The sequence below is a fragment of the Crinia signifera genome, chromosome 12 (genome assembly GCF_055691185.1).
Source record: "Crinia signifera chromosome 12, ASM5569118v1, whole genome shotgun sequence".
NCBI lineage: Eukaryota > Metazoa > Chordata > Amphibia > Anura > Myobatrachidae > Crinia > Crinia signifera.
In genome coordinates this window covers 38,194,397-38,222,038 of record NC_139228.1, presented here as the reverse complement: position 1 = coordinate 38,222,038, position 27,642 = coordinate 38,194,397, and the positions used below count along the sequence as shown (strand labels likewise).

General features: G+C 46.1%; 1 protein-coding gene across 2 annotated transcripts in view; it reads left to right on the top strand.

Annotated features, from left to right (window-relative positions):
* Positions 1-27,642, top strand: part of MIDEAS (mitotic deacetylase associated SANT domain protein) — an 88,621-nt gene that overhangs the window by 13,119 nt on the left and 47,860 nt on the right. Inside the window, exon 1 of one of the 2 annotated variants that reach the window (XM_083167173.1) lies at positions 18,013-18,672. The exons of the other annotated variant lie outside the window; for it this stretch is intronic. The gene's annotated coding sequence lies outside the window, so the exon portion shown is untranslated. Of the gene's footprint in view, positions 1-18,012; positions 18,673-27,642 lie in introns of those variants that run through there. 2 annotated transcript variants of the gene reach the window in all.

The following is a 27,642-nucleotide window of genomic DNA, read 5'->3' as shown; positions in this document are numbered from 1 at the left end:
GGTACAGCTGTCACCGGCCTCTGGAGGGGAATGGGATCATTCGTCAGACTGCATTTAGGTCTACAGTCATTAGGTCGACCCCACTAGGTCGACTGGCAGGAAGGTCGACCTGACTTAAGGTCGACATGGGCCAAGGTCGACATGACTTAAGGTCGAATTTGCATAAAGGTCGACATGAGGAAGGTCGACTGGTCATAAGGTCGACATGGGTTTTTAACTGGTTTTTGATCCGAATGTCGACACAGTCGACATGGACACAGTTGGCAATGAGAATCGGAGCCTCGCATCGCTCGCTTCGCTCGCAATGCTTCGGGCACGGTGCCTCGCTGCGCTCGGCACACTATTTTATTCTCCCACCACGCCCTAGTGGATGGTAGGGCATGAAATACCGCCTGTCGGCACATGTCGGCTCAAAAAACAGTGAAAAACCCATGTCGACCTTATGACCAGTCGACCTTCCTCATGTCGACCTTTATGCAAATTCGACCTTAAGTCATGTCGACCTTGGCCCATGTCGACCTTAAGTCAGGTCGACCTTCCTGCCAGTCGACCTAGTGGGGTCGACCTAATGACTGTAGACCTAAGTTCATTCTAATAGATGACCGCATCCCTCTGGAGGGACCCGGGCAGCTGCCCACAGCCCCCCCCCCCCCCCACACACACACACATAGCCTCCCTCACCCGGCACCAGCGGCCAGGAACGCACAATACACAATGCAGCCTGCAGAGCACCGAGCCTAGGACTTGAGGGGCTCAGTGCTCTGCAAGTTGCACTGTGCAGTGTGCGCTCCGGACCTGACCGTGGGGGCTGAAGAACAACGACGTGGATGATGGTAAGTAATTGTAATGGGGTAGGGGAGGCGGGGTGCTGGCAGGTGGGGGCGGGCGTGTGTGGGGGGGCGTTGGCGGCCAGAGATATGGCTCTGTGCTGCTGGGGGCCCGGACTGTAGGTCAGTCCCAGGCCCCAACATTTCTAGTGGCGGCCCTGGAGGCCTGTATGCACGACCATTAGCATTGGGTGTAGCTGCTTAAAGCGACTAATTTCCCAATTTAAGACTTCAAGCTGAAATGTATCTCACACGATCGGAGCAACAATTGGATAGCTTCGCAGCTACATGATAGCCCATGTAGTGCGAAGAACAATTGAATCGGACCCATTGTTTTGATTCCACAAGCTGTTGCTTGAAATACAGCTCTAAAGGTGCCCATACACGTCCCGATACTGGCGTGCGTTTTGAGTTAGCATTGCATCGCATTTCATGCGATGCGATAAAAAGACAGTACAAAAAGTATGTGCAGCACATACTTTTTGTACTGTGCAATGAGATGCCACGGGAGCGCGCATCTCAAAACACACATCTCAAAACACACATCGCATTGGCAGTATCGGCACATGTATGGGCACCTTTAGGGTTAACTGTCATTCCTTTGCTTCAGCTTATAGTTGTTTGTTCTAGAAGAAAACAGATAAAATGCCATGACATATGGCTTTCTCCTATAATAAACAGATCAGATATAATATAAATAAATAAATATGAGGGGCAACCAAGTATTTACGGGGAAAACCTTAGGTAATTGCTGCCCCATTTTGTAATCTGTTCTGATACAGATGGGTCTTTCCTGGTCTAGCCTCCATATATGAGTCCCAGTACACCATACCCTCCAACTCTACCTTTTTTGGCAGGTACAGTACCTTTTTTTTTTTTAAGGCCTGTACTCCAACTGCCCATTTAAGTAAGTACTTTACCCATGGCCACGCCACATTCCAGGATTTGTACCGGTTCTTGCTCTTCGGATTAGGAATGGCCATCAGTGCCGTCGCCACCGATGGTTACCATCAATGGTGCTACTGCAACCAAACATCAATAGTAATAAACTATGTGATGGGTGACCATCAATCGTTTTACCTATCGATGGTCATCCATTTTATTTAACTGGCTGGCCGGTGGGCCAATCAGAACATGGGGGGGGGGATCTTCACAGGTGTGGGGGTGGAGCTATGCTCCATGTCCTGGCACAAAAAGAAAAACATCAGTTTTGCTGTGCCATCGATGGAAGGAAACCACCTGGTTCTCCCCCCATCGATGGCAAAAGTATTTGACATCAGCCATAAACCATTGATGATTTTGAATCTTCGAAGGTCGATGGTCATCCCTACCTCAAATGTTTGAGGGTAAAGGCCCCCATACAGTAGTTCAACTTGTCCTAAGGACAAGTCTGACCCGTTTGCCCTCGAGAGCCCCTGACCGCTCCCCAGAAGGCTCACTTACAATTCTGCCCCTCCCAGCCACCGCAGAGACCCTGCTGCCTCCCCAGCGCTGCATGGACCCCGCTGCCCGCCCCACTGACCCCGCCTCTGCACATAGGTGTGTGCCGGCGGTGCTTCACCACTGGCACACACCTGGGAAGCACCCACGATGTGCCAGTGATGGATTCGATACGATAAATTTAATGTGCAGTCCGACCTCTCGACTCTGACCCGATGCGCACGGGATCGACGGGATGTCTGCACATGCGATTTGTGACAATTTCACGGCCCATCCATCCGGATCGGGTGAAATCAGGCCCAAATCGCATAGTGTACCGGGGCTTTATGTTACACATGGCTCATGAGAGCTGCCTGCTCTGTGTTATGTACTTGTTTTTGTCTTCCAGTTGTGGAGGAAGACAACAAATATGTACATTAAGAGATTAGTATGAAGAGGAAGTAATTTAACCTGACCGTACAAGAAAAGTCACATGACTTTCTCTAATTCATGTATACACTTAATTTGTAAGACTTGCTTTTGCTTTCATTTTGATCCTGGAGGCAACTGGTGAAAGTGCAGAGAAGACGGTACACAGGGGTGTGGGACCTGTTACCTTTACAGTAAATGCTGGTGACGATGCACTGGTGTTTTTGATGGTGAGTAGAGGACACTCCTATTGACCGCGGTACTTTCATTTGCATGAATGCCGGTAAAATGTCATGACAGCGGGCTATATTTTATGTATAGAAAAGAAACCCGTTACTGAATGCAGTGCAAATGCTAGTGATTATGGGGCAATTTAAACAAATGAGTTCTCAGGTCCGATGGTCGGGATTTGCGCATGTGCTGGGTGGCGTTATAGCACATGCAGCGTAGTGTAGTGTTGTGGCACATGCAGCGTAGTGTTGTGGCACATGCAGGGTGGTGTTGTGGCACATGCAGGGTGGTGTTGTGGCACATGCAGGGTGTTGTTGTGGCACATGCAGGGTGTTGTTGTGGCACATGCAGCGTGGTGTTGTGGCACATGCAGCGTGGTGTTGTGGCACATGCAGGGTGGTGTAGTGGCACATGCAGGGTGATGTCATGGCACATGCGGCGTGGTGTCGTGGCACATGCGGCGTGGTGTCGTGGCACATGCGGCGTGGTGTCGTGGCACATGCAGGGTGGTGTCGTGGCACATGCAGGGTGGTGTCGTGGCACATGCAGGGTGGTGTCGTGGCACATGCAGGGTGGTGTCGTGGCACATGCGGCGTGGTGTCGTGGCACGTGCGGCGTGGTGTCGTGGCACGTGCGGCGTGGTGTCGTGGCACGTGCGGCGTGGTGTCGTGGCACGTGCGGCGTGGTGTCGTGACACATGTGGCGTGGTGTAGTGGCACATGAGGCGTGGTGTCGTGGCACATGATGCATGGTGTCGTGGCACATGCAGCGTGGCGTTGTGGCACATGCAGGATGCCGTTATTGCACATGCAGGGTGGTGTGGCACATGCAGCGTGGTGTTGTGGCACATGCAGCGTGGAGTTGTGGCACATGCAGCGTGGTGTTGTGGCACATGCAGCGTGGTGTTGTGGCACATGCAGCGTGGTGTTGTGGCACATGCAGGGTGGTGTTGTGGCACATGCAGTGTGGTGTTGTGACACATGCAAGGTGATATTGTGGCACATGCAGCGTGGCATTATAGCACATGCAGGATCACGTTATAGCACATGCAGGGGGGTGTTGTGGCACAGGCAGGGTGGTGTTGTGGCACAGGCAGGGTGGTGTTGTGGCACATGCAGGGTGGTGTTGTGGCACATGCAGGGTGGTGTTGTGGCACATGCAGCGTGGCATTATAGCACATGCAGGATGGCGTTGTGGCACATGCAGGGTGGTGTAAGTGCAGAGAAGACGGTACACAGGGGTGTGGGACCTGTTACCTTTACAGTAAATGCTGGTGACGATGCACTGGTGTTTTTGATGGTCAGTAGAGGACACTCCTATTGACCGCGGTACTTTCATTTGCGTGGTGTCGTGGCACATGCGGCGTGGTGTCGTGGCACATGCGGCGTGGTGTCGTGGCACATGCAGGGTGGTGTCGTGGCACATGCAGGGTGGTGTCGTGGCACATGCAGGGTGGTGTCGTGGCACATGCAGGGTGGTGTCGTGGCACATGCGGCGTGGTGTCGTGGCACATGCGGCGTGGTGTCGTGGCACATGCGGCGTGGTGTCGTGGCACGTGCGGCGTGGTGTCGTGGCACGTGCGGCGTGGTGTCGTGGCACGTGCGGCGTGGTGTCGTGACACATGTGGCGTGGTGTAGTGGCACATGAGGCGTGGTGTCGTGGCACATGATGCATGGTGTCGTGGCACATGCAGCGTGGCGTTGTGGCACATGCAGGATGCCGTTATTGCACATGCAGGGTGGTGTGGCACATGCAGCGTGGAGTTGTGGCACATGCAGCGTGGTGTTGTGGCACATGCAGCGTGGTGTTGTGGCACATGCAGCGTGGTGTTGTGGCACATGCAGGGTGGTGTTGTGGCACATGCAGTGTGGTGTTGTGACACATGCAAGGTGATATTGTGGCACATGCAGCGTGGCATTATAGCACATGCAGGATCACGTTATAGCACATGCAGGGGGGTGTTGTGGCACAGGCAGGGTGGTGTTGTGGCACAGGCAGGGTGGTGTTGTGGCACATGCAGGGTGGTGTTGTGGCACATGCAGGGTGGTGTTGTGGCACATGCAGCGTGGCATTATAGCACATGCAGGATGGCGTTGTGGCACATGCAGGGTGGTGTTGTGGCACATGCAGCATGGTGTTGTGGCACAGGCAGGGTGGTGTTGTGGCACAGGCAGGGGGGTGTTGTGGCACAGGCAGGGTGGTGTTGTGGCACAGGCAGGGTGGTGTTGTGGCACATGCAGGGTGGTGTTGTGGCACATGCAGGGTGGTGTTGTGGCACAGGCATGGTGGGTCAGGCACAGGCAGGGTGGTGTTGTGGCACATGCAGCGTGGCATTGTAGCACATGCAGCTACACTGTTGTGTCCTGTAACAGTGAATCTTCTTATGTTTGGTTAAAGTTTATCGTTAGGTGTAGTCCATGTATTCTGTGTTGTACAGTGTTACATTGAGTAGCTGAAGAGATATAAATAAAATGTAAAAATAATAACCACAGAAGCCGCACTTACCTTTACCTGAACTTGGCCAAGGATTTTGTGCCAACAAATTTGCCCTAAACGTTAAAACACCACCCAAATCCAGCAACCCACAGACTAAAATATAAGAACCATGCACCTTTCATTTTGAACATGGTGCAAGTTATAATGGTTACACAAACGGTCCTCCTAACACACTGCTTGTTTGCTACCAGCAGAAGAACTGGGTGTCTTCTGCTCATGAGTTCTGCGTTTAATAAGAGTTCCTTGAATTGAACAGAGATCTCATTGTTTTTGTTGTAGTTATATAGCTGGCTGGGTTACAATGTAGAGTGCACAGCTGTGTCATGGAGAACATCATTTGTGCATTATGTAGTAACTGGTGACTAGGAAGGATTCCAATCTGTATGGGGCAGATTCAATTAGCCACAAGGCTCGGACACTATTGCTGCCTGAGTTATTCTGAGATGAAGTCTATAGGAAAAGCGTCTCTAGACGAGACTGTACGCCCTAGCTGCTGGTACTGAGAGGTGCTACCTTTATAGTTATAAGTAACAAAAAAAAAGGTGGGGATGCAATCATTACTTCTCACCTAATATATATTACATTTTAGCCTATTTAATTAACATTAAAAAGGTTGTTTGTGCAACTGTCCCGCTTTCCGCAGGGGATGTTCCAACGTCCAGCTCAGGGCAGGCAATATCCTGCAGTGGGGAGAGGGGGGGGGGGGGGGGGGCTGGCAGTTGGGAGCCCCCCTGTCACTCGTGAATAGGCGCTGTGCACATGTGCACAGAGTTTATACATGCCCACACAGCGGCGAAAACAGGATGTGGCCTCTCAGGAGTGAGTTTAGACCTCGTCCCCTCCCAGCTAGGCCTTGCCCCTGAATTATCAGATGCACCTACGGCACGCTCGAGCGTCCCTCCTCAGCCATCCTAAAAATTAGGAGGTATTCCAATATTGAGGCCACCTCTGTCAAGTAGGTCACATCTGGGGTACAGGGCACCCCCAAACCACCCCAGCCAAACCCAGGGCATCAAATAAATTAAATATAGCAGTGAAGCTTTCACACACCTCAACCACCATACAAAGGGCCTTATTCTAGTTCACTCTTTCTGACAAAATAATTCTTAGATGGACAAAACCATGTGCACTGAAGGGGGGGCAGATGTAACATGTGCAGAGAGAATTAGATTTGGGTGAGTTATTTTGTTTCTGTGCAGGGTAAATACTGACTGCTTTATTTTTACACTGCAATATAGATCTCACTTTGAAGTAAAACCCCACCCAAATCTAATTCTCTCTGCACATGGTTTTGTCCATCACAAGCCCCCCATACACGGTCCGTTCATCGGATCCGTTCTGTGCTTAAACAGCACACATCGTATCGGATCGCATCCCTTGTGCATGCATTGTGCATGCACTGCGATCCGATACGATGTTTACCTAGTACAAAAAGTATGTGCAGCACATACTCTTTGTACCGTACTATGTGATGCGCGGGAGCGCGCATCGCATAGTACAGAACGGAGCCGGTCCACAACGGACCTTAAGAATGATTTTGTCAGAAAGAGTGAACGAGAATAAGGCCCATAGAGAGAAAGTAAAACATCGCTCAGAACTGCCCTACTGAGCTATATATTTTACTATCTTGTCTAGTGTGTACACTCTATATCGTTAATGATGTGCAATATGTGTGTAATTATATATATATATATATATATATATATATATATATATGTCTGCACATCCGGCACTCAGTCGATAGTATAACTTGAACGGGTGCCCCCAAAGATTCCTCAGCAATATGCCCAGTAATCACATATATAGAGTAGAGCAGTGGCACTCACGTTACTTGTAGAGAAGAAGACAACGCTTACTGCAGCTTCATATCAACGACCGTTTCGGTTCTTTTATTGACCGTCATCAGGATACAACTTGCACATACAAGCAAACACCTTAAATAGAGAATCACCCAGTGAATCCAATCTGACGCACCTGCCGCTCAGGTACACAGGCGGAGCCACCCTACGGAATCCCATAGTGGACACATATACACAATAGGTGCAGAATTTTACAATGGAGAAACACGGCGTCCAAAGCGCCACTATTAAACAGACAGCCGTCTGATCAATATATTAATAAAAGGTTACTGAGGTGTGGCAGCGGTATACGTCAGATAGGGACATAACAAATATATATACAGAAAAAATATAAAAAAGTGTAATTAGCAAATATATAGACATATAATAAAAATAATGAAGTGTAAGGAAAACAGAAAAGGTTTCTTTCATATTGCCATACCGGGTTATATAACAGCTGTCACATTAACGCGCACATATTATACTGCATATAAACAATTGTCACCATTTGCTAACAGGCTCTTTGCATCTAGTAATGGAAATGTAAACCAAGAACTGACTTTACAAATGGCAAGACAGTGATAAATATTCATTAAGCCCTTTCGGGCTAATCGTATCCAACCTGGCAATCCAGAAGCACTCCAATTTTAGCAAAGCAAGATTGCGGTCTCCACCGCGTCTCATATATATATATATATATATATATATATATATATATATATATATATATATATATATATATATATATATATATATATATATATATATATATATATATATATATATATATATATATTCAGCACAAAAGAAGAAGGAACTTCAGAGGGTCTTTTCAAAAGGAATTATATTATGCAATAGGATATATTATGCAATATATCCTATGCAATAGGATATATTAGGGCGGAGTGAAAAAAATGAAATTGAGAAATTCAAAATCGGCTAGTGTTGGAAAGTTGTGACGTGACCTGAATAAGAAACGTGCAAAAGCGTTTTGCTCTGAGTCAACATCTTCTGTTCTGGCAAGAGGCCTGAAGTTTCACTTTTTTGGTGAAAATTACGAAAACTGTGAAGATGCTCCGATCTAGTTAAAATGATGTCATGATGTCTTAGAGTGGTTTATTAATATACTTTAGCTTAAGGTGGCCATACACACGCAGATTTATCTTCAGATCTGGCTGGTTGGAACAAACACATGGTTATGGATGAGAGCAAATGACAGTTGACCATTTGCTTGGAAATGCTGGAAAACAGACAAACTGTCACTCACCCATAACCATGTTTTTGTTCCAACCAGCCAGATCTGAAGATAAATCTTACTAGTGTATGGGCACCTTTAGTAAAAGATAGTACGTGCTTGTCAGATCTTGCTATAGTTACTCTTAAAAACAGGGTTTGAACCTCAAAACGTTGAGGTAATAAAGAAATTGTATTACAAATCCTGCAGTGCCGGGTCGTGACTGGGTTACCTCCGTGTTCCCTGACACCTAGTGACTATATATATTATATAAATAAATGTCATTTTGGACTTGAAGCGATTGTGCGAATTCCGATAAAACTATTTTTTTGCCTCCATAGTTCATTAAAAATTCCTAGAAATATATGTCCCCACAGAATAATTTACATTTAGTCTTGCTCCTTCCCCTGATGTCACATTGAGATAATACATACCTTGGTACCTTTCTAGGTCACTTAGCTATCCAACAGTGCAAACACAATCCTCATTCATCCAGTAGTTTTGTGTGATGCTGGAACCAACAATCAGACAACAATTCGGAAAACAAATATTTTTTTTGCACTCCATAGTTCAAAAACCGTCCCAAGAAGTATAGTTCTCAAAAACATCTATGTACAGACACAACCATTACAACATTATTATAACATTTTTACATCATTGGGCAGTACGGATGGTGTAATGGTTAGCATTACTGCCTCACAGCGCTGAGGTCATGGGTTCGATTCCCACCATGGCTCTAACTGTGCGGAGTTTGTAAATTCTCCCCGTGCTTGCGTCGGTTTCCTCCGGGTACTCTGGTTTCCTCCCACAATCCAAAAATATACAGATTAATTGGCTTCCAACAAAATTAACCCTAGAATGTCTCTGTAAAGCTCTGCGGAATATGTGTGCGCTATATAAGAACAGTGTTTGACCTAAATAGGGTTGACCTAGTGACCATATCCCACCTAAGGACTAATAGGATTAAGGGCCTTATTCTGATCTGAGCTCAGTACAAATTTGTTCTTAAAATGGGCAAAACCATGTGCACTACAGGTGGGGCAGATGTAACATGTATAGAGAGAGTTAAGTTTGTGTGAGTTATTTTGTTTCTGTGCAGGGTAAATACTGGCTGCATTATTTTTACACTGCAATTTAGATTTCAGTTTCAGCACACCCCACCCAAATTTAATTCTCTTTGCACATGTTACATCTGCTCCACCTGCAGTGCACATGGTTTTGCCCATTTTAAGAACAAATTTGTACTGAGCTCAGATCAGAATAAGGCCCTAAGTAACAAGGGACTGTGGGGTAAATTTACTAAGATGGGCGTTCTATTGAAGATGGGATATTGTCCATAGCAACCAATTATATTATATCTGTTGTCTTTTAGAAGGTGCTACATAATTAAGAAGTACTGTAAATCTGCGGAATATGTGTGTGCTATATAAGAAACTGTTAATAAATAGCAAATGTATCATACAATCGTGTTAAGAACTGTCAAAAGACTTGCAGGATGAGCAATCCGGAGAATGGTATTTATAGAAACAAAATCCTTGCAACATCTTTTAGCTTCATAAAGTTTACTGTCCCTGAGGTTGTTAGAGGGAGGGGGATAGCGCTGAGAAAACAAAATGTCTACAGAGAATATCATTTAATGATTTTCCAGCAAGCTGGGTCAGATCTCAGCCTCCTGGCATTCTGCAGACAATTTGCAAACCTGTCAATAGGCAGATTGTTTGACATAAGAGAGTGCATTAAGTATTGGGATAGAGTCCATTGTGCAGATCAGAGGTGCTCGGATGACACACTAAAAACCGACATCTACAAACTGTATGAGACACAAACTTTAATAGTATCCAAAGCATATCCTCCCAGTGGTTCTGTACATAATAAACACCACTCCCTCACCTGGTTTTCTAACCATTCTTGGTTACTTACCTTAGCACTTCTTTCCTCTTAATTCTTCTCTGATATCACTTTTCCAGTGAGGCAACAACCCAGGTTATTGCCGGGACTACCTAGGTTGCGGTTCGGTGGAAAAGGGTCCTTTAAAATAACCCAGGTCCAGTGACCTGGGAATCGGAACCATTGGATCTGCTACTAGCGCTAGGGCTGTTGAGCCTGACTAGACGTTGAACTGAAAGGGTTAATGGTGCAGATATAATTGGCATTATTTAAATCCGTTTCACTTGTAAATATAATTATACTCCGGGAGGACGAGATTTACTGTAATAAGGGCTGACAGCTCCACAAGGCCTTTGCTGTAAATGGCAATGACACTGCGTGACAATTGTGATTGCATTTGATATGAAGGGGCAACCAGCACTTGTGATGGGGGCCTGGAGTGTTCCAGCAGGCAGCATCCAAATCCCTTTCAACTGCAAGATCAATTGCTAGTGCGTATGAAGGTCATAGGAACCAATGGGTGTTTTAGTAAAAGCTCTGCATAAACGACATAAGAGAGCTGGAGGTTCGGAGTTGAATGACAGCGCCAAGCTCTCTAGTAATAAGCATCACTGAGCTAATAATAAAGTTGGCAAATTTGGCTAATATGTCGCTGCACAATTGTGCAACTCCGAAGAGCGATCCCAGCAGAATTCGGCCTGTAAATCCGCCGTGCAGACGTACTGAGTATGTAGCAAGTGGTGACTAGGAGGAAAAACCAGTCCTGATAACACTGGTAATCCTGCAGGTGGGAGGGGCCAGTGTCTCAGTGTCATGTGTCCCAATATATTTACTAATGTTACAGAAGCAATTTTATCAGAGCTTTATTTAAAGTTTGCTCTGCAATTAGCGGGCATGGAGGAATGTAACCTAAATTAGTAATTATGTACCGTGGCACGTCCCTCCTCTCTGGTTGCATGTAAATGACGGGTGATTTGGCACAGATTAATCATCCTGCGTGCCTCCCTGTCCTTCAGGATGGTTACACCCCAGCACACAGCAGTAGGCCAGGTAAAGGCATATGACCGAGAAAGAGCATGTTATTACGCACCTTGGGGGCACTTCAGGCCTGACCGCACGGCCGTGAATAGGCAGCGGCCAGCGTTCAGTTAAGAGGCCTCCCCAGTTAGAGCAAAATCCCGCCTAATGAATTAATGTGCCCGCTGTGCGAATAGTGTGTAGGGCTGTGAATCCATTCGCAGTCATGCAAATATGCCCAAATACCCTCGCAAGCCGCTGACCATCATATGATTTTGACACTGGGCACAACTCATCGCATGGCGGAGTTGCCAGAGACTTAGGGCGGGATGTTTTAATATACATTGCTGCCCTTCGCCGGCTGCCCGCCGCGATGCCAGCGCATATGTACTAACATACGCGGCTGGCATCGCGATGCGGTGACAGAGCTCCCCCCCCCCCGCGATACCTGGCTCTCCCCTCACGCCGGGGACAGCTAAGCAGGCTGTCCCCGGCACCTCCTCCTCCCCCCTCCAGCCGGAAGGACATCCGGCTGCGTTACTAGGGGAGGAAGGGCTTACCTTCCGGGGTCCAGGAGGACCTGGACCAGGTAAGCCAGAGGGAGGGGGGGGGGTGTTGCGGCAGAGGCGTGGGGCGGCGAAAAGAAGCCCATAGGCTTCTATAGGGTATCGCCACCCAAAGGTGCGATACCCTTCCCTGCGGTAACGAGGCGTCGGGGTTTTAATACATAGGAAAATGCAGTAAAACAGGGGTTTACCGCATTTTCCCCTTAGTACATCCCGCCCTTACTCAGTGCTTCTATGAATACAGGCATATCCGGCACGTCTAGTGTTTTTTTGGAACACTTGCATTTTTCTTAGCACTTCCATTAAACAGCCGGTTTCCACCGCCAGACGCCTGCTTCCTGTCTATCACCTTGAGTACGGCCAGCGATCAACAAAAGTAGCTGGCTTTCATCACTGCCAGGCATCGCGGCATGTTTATTGTGGCTCATATGCATGCGACGTCCATCGATAATTGCCCAACATGCGAATTCGTGGCTCTGAAATCAAGTCTGAATTACCCCCCATATCTGACACAGTACTTTAGAGTGGCTTTCAGTATAAAGCGATGTGCCGCAACCAACGCGCACATAAGATTTGAGGAGACCAGATAGCCTGGTATGGGAAGCCATAGAAAAAAAAACCATACAAATTAATGGGCAGCCAGTGATTGGCTGAGAGCTCTCAGTCAATCATTGGCTGCCCATTTATTTGTATGCTTTTTTTTCTCTGCGTCTCCTGTCTGGCTCTACTCAAACAGCACGCCACACCCATCTACCATCTCCCTCCGGCTGCAGCTTCCCAGGAACCGGGACAAATCGGCTCAAAGTATGGGGGCCTTTAGCATTGCAAGAGAGAGTTAGCTCTGATCTAATTTGGCCAGGAGCTAATTCAATTGTTTTGGGCAACCAGCTCCAAGCGTGCTCTTTCCTGAGGTGCAAGCTGATATGTATGTAAAGAAGGGCTTTTAGGCTGGTCACACCTTACCGACAGTGTGCGATCAGCACCTAGCATGGGAGAAGCATCTGTATGCAGCTAATCCCATGCATAAGGGTGCGAGAATGCAGCTGGATAGAATAATTGAATTGCCCCCAATAGGTTGTAATGCAGTTCACAAAATTGTTGATATAAACTTCTTTCCTCTATGAAGGTGGTTAATGCTGGGTACACACCAGGACGACTAGGGCCCGATCCCCACAATCTCGATCCAATTCCGATCAATTGGATGTAGATTGTGTGCTGATTGGGCCCTTCTCTGACCTGCTGTGGACCGATACCGATCCGATGCGCGGTCCCGCGGGTCGGTCGGTCGTTATTGAGATCCTACCTGCTGCAGGTAGGATCTCAATGACGACCATACAGCCGGGTGCGGGTCGCCATCGGATCGGACCCGCTCACGGTGCACATCGTGAGCGGGTCGTGCCCCCCCGCGTCACCGTGAGCGGGTCGGACGAGACACTGACGACCCGCTCACAATGTGCATCGTGAGCGGGTCGTCCTGGTGTGTACCCCGCATTAGAAGTAAAACTTTGTGAAGAACATTACAACATCTAGTGTGGCAACTTTGTAACAAGTTGCAAAAGCTGCAGAGTGTTAAGCTCCATACCCACTGGGCGTTTTTGGCCAGCGTGAATGGACAGCGATGATCGCTGGGCTGAAAATCTCTCAGCGCATACACACTGAGTGATTTTCCTCCTGCCCAGCAGTTTTTCACCCCTGTGAACGGCTTTCCATAGCAGAAGGCTATGCAATGCCGTTTAGAAGAATGGCGGTCGGCGGCGATGATGCGGGAGCGCTAATCAGTGTTCACCGCTCATCACCTGCCCATACACACTGGGCGGCTTTGGAGCTGAAAGCAGCTCAAACGACGAAACTGAGCTGCTTCCGGCTCAAAGTCACCCAACGTGTATGGGCCTTTATAAGTATTTATGTGTCTTGTCATTGTAATGAGCCAACTCACCCGTGTGCACGGGGCAGAAGAGATAAGATACATACAATAAAGAACTTTTTTCTGGGACTACCCAACACCTTACCTCATTTACAAACCCTATTCCAAAGGTCTCTGATAGCAGCAGGTGTTCACCTGGGACACACAGTATGCATGCTGCACTTTGTACACAGTTACTGTACTGTGCTTGGAGCCTTACCCATCAGTCACCCCTGCTTAGCCATATCTACAGCAGGCTATGCTGTGAGATAAGTGTGTCCATACACTAAAGGATGCCGTACAATCAGGTTATTGTATGCCCAATGGGCTGCAGAGGGCAGGATTTGGCTTCTAGGTATCAGCCATAGATGTGGCCTTTCTATGCACAAAAGGTTAGCACCATAGGCATGTGTGGGTAAATAAGACCTCACAAATAAAAAATCACTAGTGTTATAAATCTCACCACGGAAATACATGAAATGCATCACTTTTGGCACTTTTTAGTTTTTATATTTTAAATTTTTCTTGTTTTTTTGGGGGTATGGTATTGGTACTTGTTTAGTTTCACGGCGGCCGATATATCGGCCGATCCGATGCCATTTTTTACCTGTTCATAACCCCACTATCCACTACGCATGGAGTTGATTTTATATAGTGTGGAGAGTGCAGCGAGCCACCAAACCCGAAGTGGATTACTGCGCAAACACAGTGTCCCTGTGTTTGCATTAACTGGTAGGTAAATTGGCTCCCAACAAAATCTGTGTGTGCGTGTACATGTGGTAGGGAATATAGAGTGTAAGCTCCACTGGGGCAGAGACTGATGTGAATGTTCAAATTTTCTCTGTAAAGCGCTGCGGAATATGTGTGCTCTATATAAGAAACTGCTAATAAATAATAATAAATATCCTACAGACTTCATTCAAACCAATTGTGTAGAGGGTGCGGATTCTTACATTGAACCCCTCCGGCTGGTGGTAATGTAGATGTAACAGTGAAGTGCCCCATGAAGCAGACTGCAAGGAAGCTTTCGACAAGAGACGGGCTACAATTGGGCATTAATGGTCCGTATAAGGAAGCAATCTCCAGCAAATAAAGTCAACAACAGCCAGGAAGCGTTTGACATGTTGAAAAAAAACCTGTCAGCGATTGAGAACTGCAAAAGTTTACCTGCTGTTGCTTCACAAACAATTTACCTGTATGTTTATTATTCCCTTCAGGGAACAATGCACTTTTGAACATTTCCTATCAGGTGCACAGGACTTTATTTCCATTGTATGGTGTCTGCAGGCCCCTTAAGGCAGTGGTTCCCAAACTTTTTGAATCACGGCGCCCTAGAGCATCAAAATGTTTTCAAGGCACCCCTAGGCCAAATGTTTCTTATTGAGAAATTTAGAAAAAAAAATATATTAAATTAAGTGCATTGTGTGTATATGTCACAGTTATCTGGCGAGGGACATGATTTGCTTCTGTTTGTCCACATATATTATGATTGGCAGCCACCAGCACTAGTTTTGCCTGTTACATTGACCATTAATAATATGAATTGATCCTGGTCCACCAACCCAAGGCACCCCTGCAAGTGTCCTGAGGCACCCCAGGGAGCCTAGGCACACAGTTTGGGAACCACTGCCTTAAGGTGTCTACACAAGGGGCGACACTGCTGAGCATGTGTAGGCCCCCTTAGTCATAGGCAAACCCAGGAGGGGATTTCCAGTTGCCCAGAAACCCTCTGCTCTTGCCAAGTGTCTCAAATGATGACAATGGTAAAGGTATATCATATGATTACTAGAGCTGCTGCCACATCATGCAGTATAATGGACAGAGCAGAGCTGCTGCACTTGGCCAATGGTAGCAGCTTGTTCTACCAAGTTTGCTGTGTGTTGTGGATCTGAGTCCTCAATCAGTGCACTGGACCAGAGAGTAGCTACCAGGAAGAAGAGACAGGAGCCTTACCGAGAATATGTGCTTAGGAAGTGCAGTACTGGTTCTATTATGCTTGTGTACTTATTATGGTATGTTTAACTTTTTCCTGACCACTTAATTATATTTAAATGGTTGCTACAACCAGTAGCCACCTATTCTATTCTACCTCTATGGGGGTTGTGGACCCCCACAAGGGAAAATATCGGATGGCCGTCGGGCACCCGGCTGTCGGCATTTTGACAGTCGGGATCCCGACGTCGGGTAAACGACTCTCGGGAACCCATGTGAACAGGGGTTAGGGAACGGCTCTGTTGCGCATAAAGCTGCCTATTTAGTGCACTTTCCACTAAGGTTCCTCAAAAAACCTTCACCAAAACACCATAAAAACAAAAAGATGGGAAAGGTCACTTATCAGGAGCTTGAAATCCTATGTTCTGCGCTGTTGTCTCCAAACCATTCAGCACATAGAAATAAATGAATGAAACTGAATAGTGAAGTATGTCAATCACCAGTACACATCATTTAATAACACTTAAAAACATTCAATATAGGCACAAAAAAATATAGGCACACAAAAAATATATAAAACTTCATCCAGAATAATTAGCACCAGAGAGTAAAGTGCATGTACGTCCAAAACAAGGCAAAGGTTGGAGGATTACCAGATCTTATGGGAACTGTGTTCTCACCAGTTCCACATACGCTTAGATACAGTCTCTCCAGGGCACATTAGCTGGGCGTTTATGCTGCACTGGTCCTGGTCCAACAATCTCCTTGTCTGTCTCATACACAGTCCACCAACGCGTTTCTTCCTCCGTAGAGGACTTTTTCAAGGTGTCACACACCCTGAAATCATTGCACACTAGATGGATCTGTCAGTTCTTTCATGACATCAGATTTGTTGCTGTTAAGGGTCTTCTAAGTTCTTATATGTAACTAGCGACCCGCCCCGGCTTCGCACGGGATGCACTAATTTTCTATAGCCAGGTGACTTTTGGTGGGTGGGGGGCGGTCATGTGACGAAGTTTAAGCAGATATCTATAGGTACAATGCCGATGGTCAATCTGATTCCGTTGCACAACTTTGGTGCATTTAAGTTACGAATAAGCATCACCGGTGATCTAACCTTCAATGTTAATACGTGTGGTGGCATTCCGGGTGGTTCCAATTGATTAAAAAATTCAATCGGATAATTGACCGATTGTTCTTTGTCCATTACTGTGTCAATCGATTTGTATTTGACTGTTTTGCCGGGCAGTTTCAATTGAATTTGCTCATTGAGCTTGTTGACATCATCATTTTTTGGTGCCAAAATTGCACGTTCGCGCAGCCAATCCGGATTTTTTGCAGTTGGTTGTTAGATGTGGGAATACCTTGTCGACAACGGCTTGAATATTCATTTGCATTTGACAGAAGTTCGACGGGAACGAAATCTCATTTGTGGTGCGATCAATTAATTTCCAAACCCCCCCCCCCCCCCCCCCCCCCCCCCCCCCAAAAAAAAAAATTTTGTTTATCCGATTTTTACCAAACTCCACACACCGGCTGGGCTAATCTGAAGATTGCCTGAAAATGTCATCAAAATCGGTCACGCCGTTTTGGAGTCCATAGGGAACATATACACATCTATTTTTATATATATATATATATATATATGTGTAATATACTAGGAGGAAATTCATTAATGGTTAAGGAAGATGATGGGAACAGGATGGGCGTGAAATGGTGAAATAGTGCAAGGGTTGGGGGAAGGGCCCTTATGTGCTGTGTACTTGTGCAGTGTTTAGTTGCTTCTCACTGTTGAGGATTGTATATGTATGAGTGTGTTGTGCAATTGTGCGGCTCCATTGCTCTACACTTATGGCTGGGGGATTGTGTGCTTGCAGCTTGTCGTGTAATTGAGCAGCTCCTTACTTCTGCACTCACTGCCTGGGATTGTGTGAGAGTGTTGTGTAATTGTGCAGCCCTTGAGTGGCTCCCTCCCTCTGCACCATCCTTGCTGGCTGGGTTTGTGTGTGTGTGTGGTGGAATTGTGTAGTTCCGTTCCTCAGTACTCACTGCTGGCTAGGGTTGTGTTATAGTACAGCCTGTGAGTGGCTCCCTCCCTTTGCAATCTTGTTTCTCACTGCTGGTTGTGTGTGTCTGTGTGTAATAGTGCAACCTGTGAGTGGCTTCCTCCCTCTGCACTCTCGTTTCATACTGCTGGTTCTGTGTGTAATAGTGCAGCCTGTGAGTGTGGCTCTCTCACTCTGCTGGCTGAGGTTGTGTGTGTTGTGTAATAGTGCAGTCTGTGTCTCTCTCCCCTCATTCTGCACTCACTGCTGGCTGGGGTTGTGTGTGTGTGTTGTGTAATAGTGCAGCCAGTGAGTGTCTCCCTCCCTATGCTGGCTGGGGTTGTGTGTGTGTGTGTGTTGTGTAATAGTGCAGCCTGTGAGTGTGGCTTTCTCCCTCTGCTGGCTGGGGTTGTGTGTGTGTTGTGTAAGTGCAGCGACAGCCTGTGAGTGTCTACCTCCCAGTCTGCACTCACTGCTGGTTGTGTGTGTGTGTGTGTGTGTGTTGTGTAATAGTGCAGCCTGTGAGTGTGGCTCCCTCCCTCTGCTGGGGTTGTGTGTTGTTGTTGCAAGCAGTGAGCTCAGCTGATGACTCAGAGCCATGCAGTCATCCCACTCTGCAGCCAGCTCCTGCCTGTGCATAGAACGAGCAGGGAACACACCGTCGCCTTGTAGCTGGAGCCGGCTTCCCGGACCTGGGGCGGACCCCTTATCCTACTACTGATCTCGGGGTGGACGGCTTTCCTGCACTCAGCCCGGGTCGTGCTCGGATCCTGGGGCCTGGCAACGTGTCTTGCAGCCCTGGGAGTGGATATGCTCTGCTTTGCGGTGCCTCTGTTTGCTGGGACTTGGTGAGTTACTGGAGGACTGGGGGAAACGTGTAAATAAGTAGGTTACTTTCATGACGGTGCTGCACGTTATTCTCCTGCATTTCCTCGGCTTTCCTGCACTACAGATAACCTGCATAACAAGGAGCATAGTTGTTGCAAAGTGTTGGAAATGGAATAGTTTTGTACTTTGCTACCTAGAGTTGAAACCGGATCGTATGGCCAAAGGGTACTAGAGCAGGCAATGGTTACAGAGCTGCACTCCTATGGACTCCAGTAGTAAGCATCTGAGAATTTAAATATGTAGATGCTACTTCTATTTTATATTTTCAAATAGTTGTTTGAGCATTTAAAAAAATATTCCAGATGCTTTTCTCAAAATATATTCTAAATTGTGATCTTTACACCTACAAAATAATCTGGACACCACAAGAATTAGTCTATGGAAGTAATTGCATGTGCGCTGGTGAGAGTGGTTACTTGGTGTAGTATAGGGGCTTCCTACCTAACCAGTGCATGCTATATTTATTTCAGCCTGCTTGTTACTTTGTACTAGATTTGACTTTCCTGCTGGTTCTTTCCAGTTGTTCTTCCCAAGGTGTGGGGCCTGCTCACAGGACCATAAATTACAGCTCCTCACTTGGGAATGTTTGCAGATTACTGTCTGCCTAATGTCATTAACTTGTCCTCCCATTTAAAGGGCTCTGGTAGGCAATAATAATGGGTAAATAGTGCATCTCTGTTCAGTGTGGATAGAAACATCCTGGCTGATCTACTACCACCTTCTAGAACTGCATTGTATTTTAAGACCACAATTAAGGCTTCTGCATGCTGCAGATAATGCATCATTGACTTTAAACAAATGCGTGTGTGTGTGTGTGTGTGTGTGTGTGTGTACAGTAGTGATGGGAAACCTTCGGCCCTCCAGCTGTTGTTTAACTACACATCCCAGCATGCCCTGCTACAGTTTTGCTATTTGGCTATACTAAAACTGTTGCAGGGCATGCTGGGATGTGTAGTTCAACAACAGCTGTAGGGCTGAAGGTTACCTATCCCTGGTGTACAGGTTCATTCCTCTTCACCTAATAGACTTGCAGCCCTGTCCACTCTTAATAATTGTACTAAATGCTGTCAAACACTGTCTGTATGTACCGGCCTTTCCTGAAACCCATGCTGTGTGTATCACAAGGGTGTTGTCATGTTCAGAAACTTAACAGCACAATATTTTCTCCTGCAAAGACTAGTTTAAACATTGCATTGTTACTTTGTTTGCTGACCTATATATTATTGCTTAAGCAAATTCCCTTGCAAATGTCATGTTGACTTATTTGTGTGCAGTTTAGAACTCTGCTTGCAGGAGTAAAGCATTAAAATAATGAGGTTCAAGAGTTAAAGATAAACAAGCAAACCGGAATCACTGGGAAAGCCCCTGCTCAGAGGTCCCCAGAGGATCAATACTCTATTATATTTAAGAAGCAAGTTCCTTTTGTAATTTTCTAACTACTGGCGTTTCGATTTTGACTTTTCACATGTGCAATCATGCCAGTGTCTGCAGGCCTTTAGGAAATCCAGAGCCACACTAGTAGGAGAGAGAATGCGTGGATGTGGTCTTGCAGTTGCACTCACTGTGCCCTGACTGTGCAGTTTCCTGTAATATTCAATACTGGTTTCCTCTTTTTGAAAGCAACGTGACCAGCATTTATTAAAGATAACAACAGCCGGAGTTATTATTTTGTTCTAAAGGTGACAATACTTACAATACACTACAGCTGTTGTTCAACTACACATCCCAGCATGCCCTGCATCAGTTTTAGCATGGCCAAATAGTAAAACTGGAGCAGGGCATGCTGGGACGTGTAGTTCAACAACCGCTGGAGTGTCAAAGTTAGTCATCACTGACCTATATGATGCACCTACCCAGCTTTGGTTTTCACTATGAAGGCTGAGGAATACTTGAACTAAGTCCGTGGAATGCGTTTGTGTAAATTTATTACGGCTGGGGTTCTTAAACGCGGTCCTCAGGACCTCACACAGTTCACGTTTTACAGGTCACCTACCAGGTGCACAGGTGCATTTATTACTTCATGACACATTTTAAAAGTTCACAGGTGGAGCTAATTATTTCACATGATTATGTGAGGAGACCTGCAAAACATGCACTGTGTGGGGTCCTGAGGACCGAGTTTGAAAACCGGTGTACTAGGAAATAGACTCTAGTTTCATTGCAGAGTGCAGAGGCTTTGGTGTGTGTGTTACAGTGTATATGGTGGAGCTTTTTCCCCTTGCCCCTCTCTGCTCTTATTGGGATTCTTGGCTAGCAGCATGCAGCTGCCCATTCCAGGAAAATGTGCTCTAGTCAATTTCTCAGCTCTCTCTAATCCAGTAAAACATGTCTGGGGAGAGAGGCTGAGCAAGGAGCGGCTCTGACAGTTGCTGATATTAAGTGACAAACAGCCCTGAACAGAAACTAGTGCTGCTGATAGTGGGAGGAACCGCTTGCACACTTGTAATTGTCAGCTCTGAAGCAGAGAGTTCTGTTTACGCAAGCGATCTGGAGAAACAAAAATGTGAAAGAGAAGCTGAATTGTGTAAACTTCCTCATACATCTAACCTCAGCTCTGGCATGAGAGTTTCCTAGATGCGGCGGTTACCATTATCACCAAAGGCTGGAACATATTTTTAGTGCTTTCCTATTGTGACATATTAATATTAGATGAATTAGTCAAATAATTCTGTTCCATAAGATTACACTGTTCTCTCTTTAATGTTAATATGTAACTACTGTCTGATACGGCCTGCAAGCAGCAGTAATCTTCGCTGTCTTTACAGTATTGGATTGATCTTGATTGATATGTTTTTTTATTTATTGATGCTTTTCTCTGATGAATTTTTTAAGTCTAGCTCCTGCGCATCATTACCTGCAGTACCCCCTGGTCCATTGTGTACTGGTATCGTTCAGTGTGTACACTATTGTTTGACATAGCTAACTATTTTGGTGGTATCCCCGGTTGTTTAATGTGTATAATAGGGCTTTAGTTTCATTTTAAACACTAGTCCATGATACACCGGGTATGGCTCATTGATCGACCAAATTAAGTTTGGCATACATTGGGTCGACCACTGAAGGTCTACACAGACAAGGTTGAAAGGGTAAAAAAGTCGACAGTCAAAAGCTTGACATGGGTTTTTCACGTTTTTGTCCCAAATGTCGACATGGTCACCATATCGGTGCACCGCACCCCTCGCATGTCTCGTTGTGCTCGCCATGCTTAGGACACTATCATATTCCCCCTCCAAGCGCCAGTGGATGGTAGGACATGAAATACCGCTTGTCCACCTTCCCAATGTCGACCTAATGCTTGAGCCAACCTTTTCACCCTGTCAACATTTTGTCTATGTCGACCTTAATAGTGTCCACCTAACGACTGGATCCCGATCTACATTTGCTGTGAGAGCAGAAACTTATCACCTGACATAGGGGCTGTCACAGCGCCAATGTTCATGTAAATTAGCGATTTCTGTGTGACTGCATGCGCTTCTGATTAGCTATAAATTCCTTTGGCGAATGTAACCAATGGGGTCTGCGTACAAAGGCCCTTATTTAGATCTGATCGCAGTGCAAATTTGTTCTCATAATGGGCAAAACTGTGTGCACTGCAGGTGGGGTAGATGTAACCTGTGCAGAGAGAGTTAGATTTGTGTGAGTTATTTCTGTGCAGGGTAAATACTGGCTGCATTATTTTTACACTGCAATTTAGATATCAGTTTCAACGCACCCCACCCAAATCTAACTCTCTCTGCACATGTTACATCTGCCCCACCTGCAGTGCACATGGTTTTGCCCATTTTGAGAACAAATTTGTACTGCGATCTGATCTGAATAAGGGCCGTGACGATTCAGCCTCCCTCACTGGGCAGAGCGGCGGAAAGATATTGGTCCTGGTGTGTGTCTTATGGTAGTGTTGCAGGAGTGATTGAAAAGGTCTAAACGCATTACACTGGAGGTTACATTCTTCATCTGGCATCGGGCTGGTGCAAGTCTCAATGGTGCTTCTGATATTCAAAGTCTCTGTTCTCCAAGGGAGGGCTTTTACTTGCATTAACATAATGTCGGCGAAGCGACTACAGCAGGGGTCCCCAAACTATTTTGCTCTGGGACCCCATCAGACAATAAATATAATTGCAGGACCCCAGCGAGGTCCTGCAGAAGGTCATCACATCACATGTGTAGTCAGCAGACAGCACATACATGGCAGCATTGTGGAGGCACAAACTGATGGGAGGAGTCTAAAATAAAGGTCCATACACACTGGGCGACTATGCTCAGCATATATGGACAGCGATGATCACTATCATCGCTGGGGAGGTAAGCCGCTTAGTGCATACACACTGAGCCGCATTCCCCCTGCCTGGCACTGTCAGCGGGGAGAGGACGGCTATGCAAAGCCATCCTCAAAGCCGCTCAACTGCTGGTATTACCAGCAGATAAACGGCTTTCCCGGCAATGATGCGGGAGCGCGCAGCAGCGCTCATCGCCAGGCCATACACACTGGGTGGCTTTGAGCTGAAAGCCGCCCAAACAGGCTGTTTTAAGTGACTTTCAGCTCAATGTCGCCCAGTGTGTACAGGCCTTAACAGACAATTCAACAGATTTTTCAGACTCCTTGAATCACTGACTGAGATTAGAAATGTCTTCAGCCTGACGGTCAGCAACATGGAGTCGCGACCCCATGCTGAGATGGTCAGGACCCACAGTTTGAGAACAGATGAACTACAGCAATATATGCTGTTTACAGTATTGTGTGACTCTGGAGCATCCTCATCGGGTGTAGATTCTGTAACCCAAAGATGTCCATAATCTTTACATTCATCCTGAAGTGATGATATGCTTGTAAGCATTCTGTCCCCTATGGCTGTACGCTGAGTTTCTTATCCTGACCGGATTAACATTTTCTGCATGGTAGCAGAGCAAAACAGCTGTGGAGTGCACTATGACTTGCATTGTGCATCCAAAAGCTGCTTTGCCATGCAATCTCTCAATCCATTCCCTGTGCTGTGCAGAACCGTAGCAGTGTGCAATACAAAGTGAGAGCATTGTTTGGGAGAACCTCATTAAAACGTCATGTGCTGCCCTAGTTCAGTGCTTTTTTTTTTTTTTTCAGAGTATTTTGATAGATTCAGTGGTTTCCTACGGCCAAGCCGGCTGCAATGTAATGTAGTAATGCTCTCATTGGAAACAATCTTACAGACCAAGGTTTTGTGTAAAGGAGAGAGAGAGAGAGCGTTTGTCCAATTCCAGGTTTCAGAGTTTTCTGGGCCAGAATTCCATCCAGTTTTTGGCTCATTTATAAACTTCATATATATATATTTTTTTTTTTTTTTATAGCATCTAAATAAGCCCTAGGCTTTCTTGTCCTTGGCATCACAGACGGCCTAATCTGTGTGGAGTTTGTAAAGAGGACCAGGAACAATATTGATCCTTGTTCACCACACATAAATGTGGTTCAATATGGAGGTATTCCATTTATTTTTACCTCTTGGAGAGGAATTCAATTGCCAAAGCTCTCCCGGCTAAATGTAAATGGTACCCAGTTGAGCAATACAAGTGTGGCACAGTTCAGACATATTTTAGCGCGCAGCTTCCTGAGTTATGAGCTGGAATGTGCGACCAGGAATTTAGATGGGTTTGGCGACTTTGCGCAGCTAAACCTGGTACTAATGGGGGCACACACACACGTTATGCATGGCCAAATTGAGTCAACAATTGAATATCTCCGGTGGGTGACCATTAAGTTTGGGCACCCACAAAACCATTGAATCCCCACCTCCTACTGGCTACCCCAGATCTAGCCCCTGTATAGAGTACAAACCATTTGTGCAGCACTGTAGCTTCAGGCTGCTAACATTTTGCAGCATGGCTGATCCCTATCTGCACTTGGGTGACCTTCCTCTGGGTGTTTGGCTTTCCTCGCATACTTCAATGCTATACTGGTTTGCTAATTGGAGTCTGTCAAATTTGCTCCTAGTTTGTGAGAGAATTTGAGCTGGTCATACACTTGTCCGATTTTGCCCGATTTCGACTCATCGGGATGAAAACTGGCAAATTGCATGTGTTTAAGCATTGATCCGATGTGAGGTCCCATGTGCATTGAATCAGAACATCTACATCGCTACTTCTGCACTATAGATATATCGGGGCCAGATCCTTGGCTGGGGTCGCCTTCAATATGTCACATTAAAAAGGACCGCATGCGATCCTGCTGCCCAAATGTTTCAAGGGAAATCTTTTGCGACATCTCCCTTGGAGAATTCGCATAAGTGTAAGGCCAGCTGTAAGCTCCAATGTGACGCGTGCTGATACAAATGATGCAATATTTGCTGTAAACTTAAGCTACAATAAAATAATAATAATATTATAACAAGTATATTTGCTCATAGCCCAAGTTCCAATGGTTGTTTTTAAAACTGACAGTGCATGCTTTACATTTTTTTCTTTCCAAACGTGCAGAGACTTGCTGAACGGTGCTACGCGATCCCAATATCAAAATAGATAGCATTTCCTGTTCTGTTTCTTTGTCATTAATAAAGTTTTATTTAATAGAAAAATATTTAAGGGTTAAGAACAAAGAGTTTTTCTAACAATTGTGTGAGGAAAAAAGAACAACCCATAGCATTTCTAGTAACCGCTTCTGATTGGGTATCTGGATTGTGTAACAGTCTCTTAGCGACAGGCTGTCTAGAACCCTGGACATTCATGCTTAACAGCTGCATTGCTTTAAGAAAACAACAGCTGAATTAATACTAGTTGTTAAAAGAAAAGAAAAAAAAAACCCATAAGCTCTTTGCATTAGATGAGATTAGTATTTCTGCACACACGTAGAAGTTGTATTTTTTTCCTAAGCTGCGAGAGTTCCAGTTTAGGAGCCTGTGCTTGTTTTTTATGTCTCTCCCTTTTATGTTGTGCATGCTTTGGTATGGAAAACATTCCACAGATAACGGGTGTGTTTGCAGGCATGTGCAGTGTGCTTGTCAGCACTGGCATGTGGGCGGATTTGCTTTATACGTGTTATGCTGGGAATCTACACAAACGATTTTCAGTTTATTAGATTCATGGCGGTGATGTCTCTTTAATTGCACCTTAATTTCAACCGGTGTCACCTCCGTTTGAGGAAATCCAATCGGTTACTGTACTGTGGCCTTCCTGTCTGCTATAAAACTTGGCCTTTTATCTGTTCGGCTGTTTGGTCACTGATAACATTAGCAGGCAAATGTATTCTGACAGAATTGTATGAGTACAGTATCTCTTGGGCATTTCATGCATGAGTATGGTCATTGTTCAGAATGATCAGCAGATAAGAATGTGATATTAGCCTTGGTGAAAAATATGTGTGTACTTATATTGGTGAGATCATTCTTTAATGGCCATTTAATCAATGCAAAAACTCCTCTATACATTGTGCTGTGTAATTAAATATGACGTGAATAAAGCAGTATTACTTCTGTATTGCCAGTTCTGCAATAGATGTTAATACCAGCTAGCTAATGTACTTGTACTACATATTTTTACAGTCTGTTATTGGCGGCTTGTTGCACATACATAGGCTGGACGTGGCTGTTCTGTGGGACTAGTGCAGTGGTAGCCAACTACGGTCCTCGAGCGCTACCAACAGTGCACATTTTCCAGACAACCTAGCTGCTGCACAGGTGCACTCATTACTAGCTGAAACATTTTCAAAGATCCACAGGTGGAGGTAATTACTTCACTTGTGATTCTGTGAGGAGATCTGGAAAACATTAACTGTTGGTAGCTCTCGAGGACTGAAGTTGGCTACCCCTGCACTAGTGCTTGATGTGTGGGGAGGCAGAGTCTCTCCTGTCATTCTCCAGTACACCTCAATGGGATGAACCACTAGTAATGAATGTCTTCTCATTCCAACCATATTTCACTTGAATGCCAGTTGTCCATTCCATGGCTGTTAATTCTGACAGATAATGCTGCTGCCTTTTTAATAGCCACAAGCCATATTCTCACCTGCACTTGAAATTGTAATTATGGTACTTGTGTACTTTCACGGCTCCCATCGCATGCCATATGTAGTGGCATGCGATGGGATGCGATTTTCCCGTGTTTTTAGGCATTTTTATAAAATCGCATGCGATGCGATGTCATTTTTCACAGAAATTATGGACATGAGTTGAAATCATGTAAAATGCACCCCAAATGTCATTTTTCACACTGTACCACCCCCACTATCAATGCCAACCCGAAGCGTGGCGAGCGCAGCGAGGGCGGCGGTACGTGTCCTACGACCTTTTCATACCCCCACTATCCACGTCGGCGTGGAGTTGAGAATAGAAAGTGTGGCGAGCGCAGCGAGCCACCGAGCCCGAAGCGTGGCGAGCGCAGCCCGATACCTTCACAGGTATCCGTGTCCCCTCGCGGGCTTCACAGGTATCCATGTCCCCTCGCGGGGCTCGCCACGCTTCGGGCTCGGTGGCTCGCTGCGCTCGCCACACCTTCTATTCTCAACTCCACGCCGACGCGGATAGTGGGGGTATGAAAAGGTCATAGGACGCGTACCGCCGCCCCACGCGGGCTCACTGCGCTCGCCACGCTTCGGGTTGGATTTGATAGTGGGGGTGGTACAGTGTGAAAAATGACATTTGGGGTGCATTTTACATGATTTCAACTCATGTCCATAATTTCTGTGAAAAATGACATCGCATTGCATCAGATCTCATGCGATCGCATGCGATGCGATTTTTCCCTGTACGATGCACATCGTGGGAGCTGTGATTGTACACAAGTACCGTAATTATATATCAGATGTTTTTCATTGTAAACTTATTTGGACAGGGTTTTATTTAAATCCTGGTTTGTGTCATTAACCATAGAGGAGTGCTTTACTATGCAGACTCCAGTATTCCTGTTTCCATGGAGGCTTCATGCCCTATAATAAGATGGCCACCAAGTTCTCTACTGAGCATGTGCTG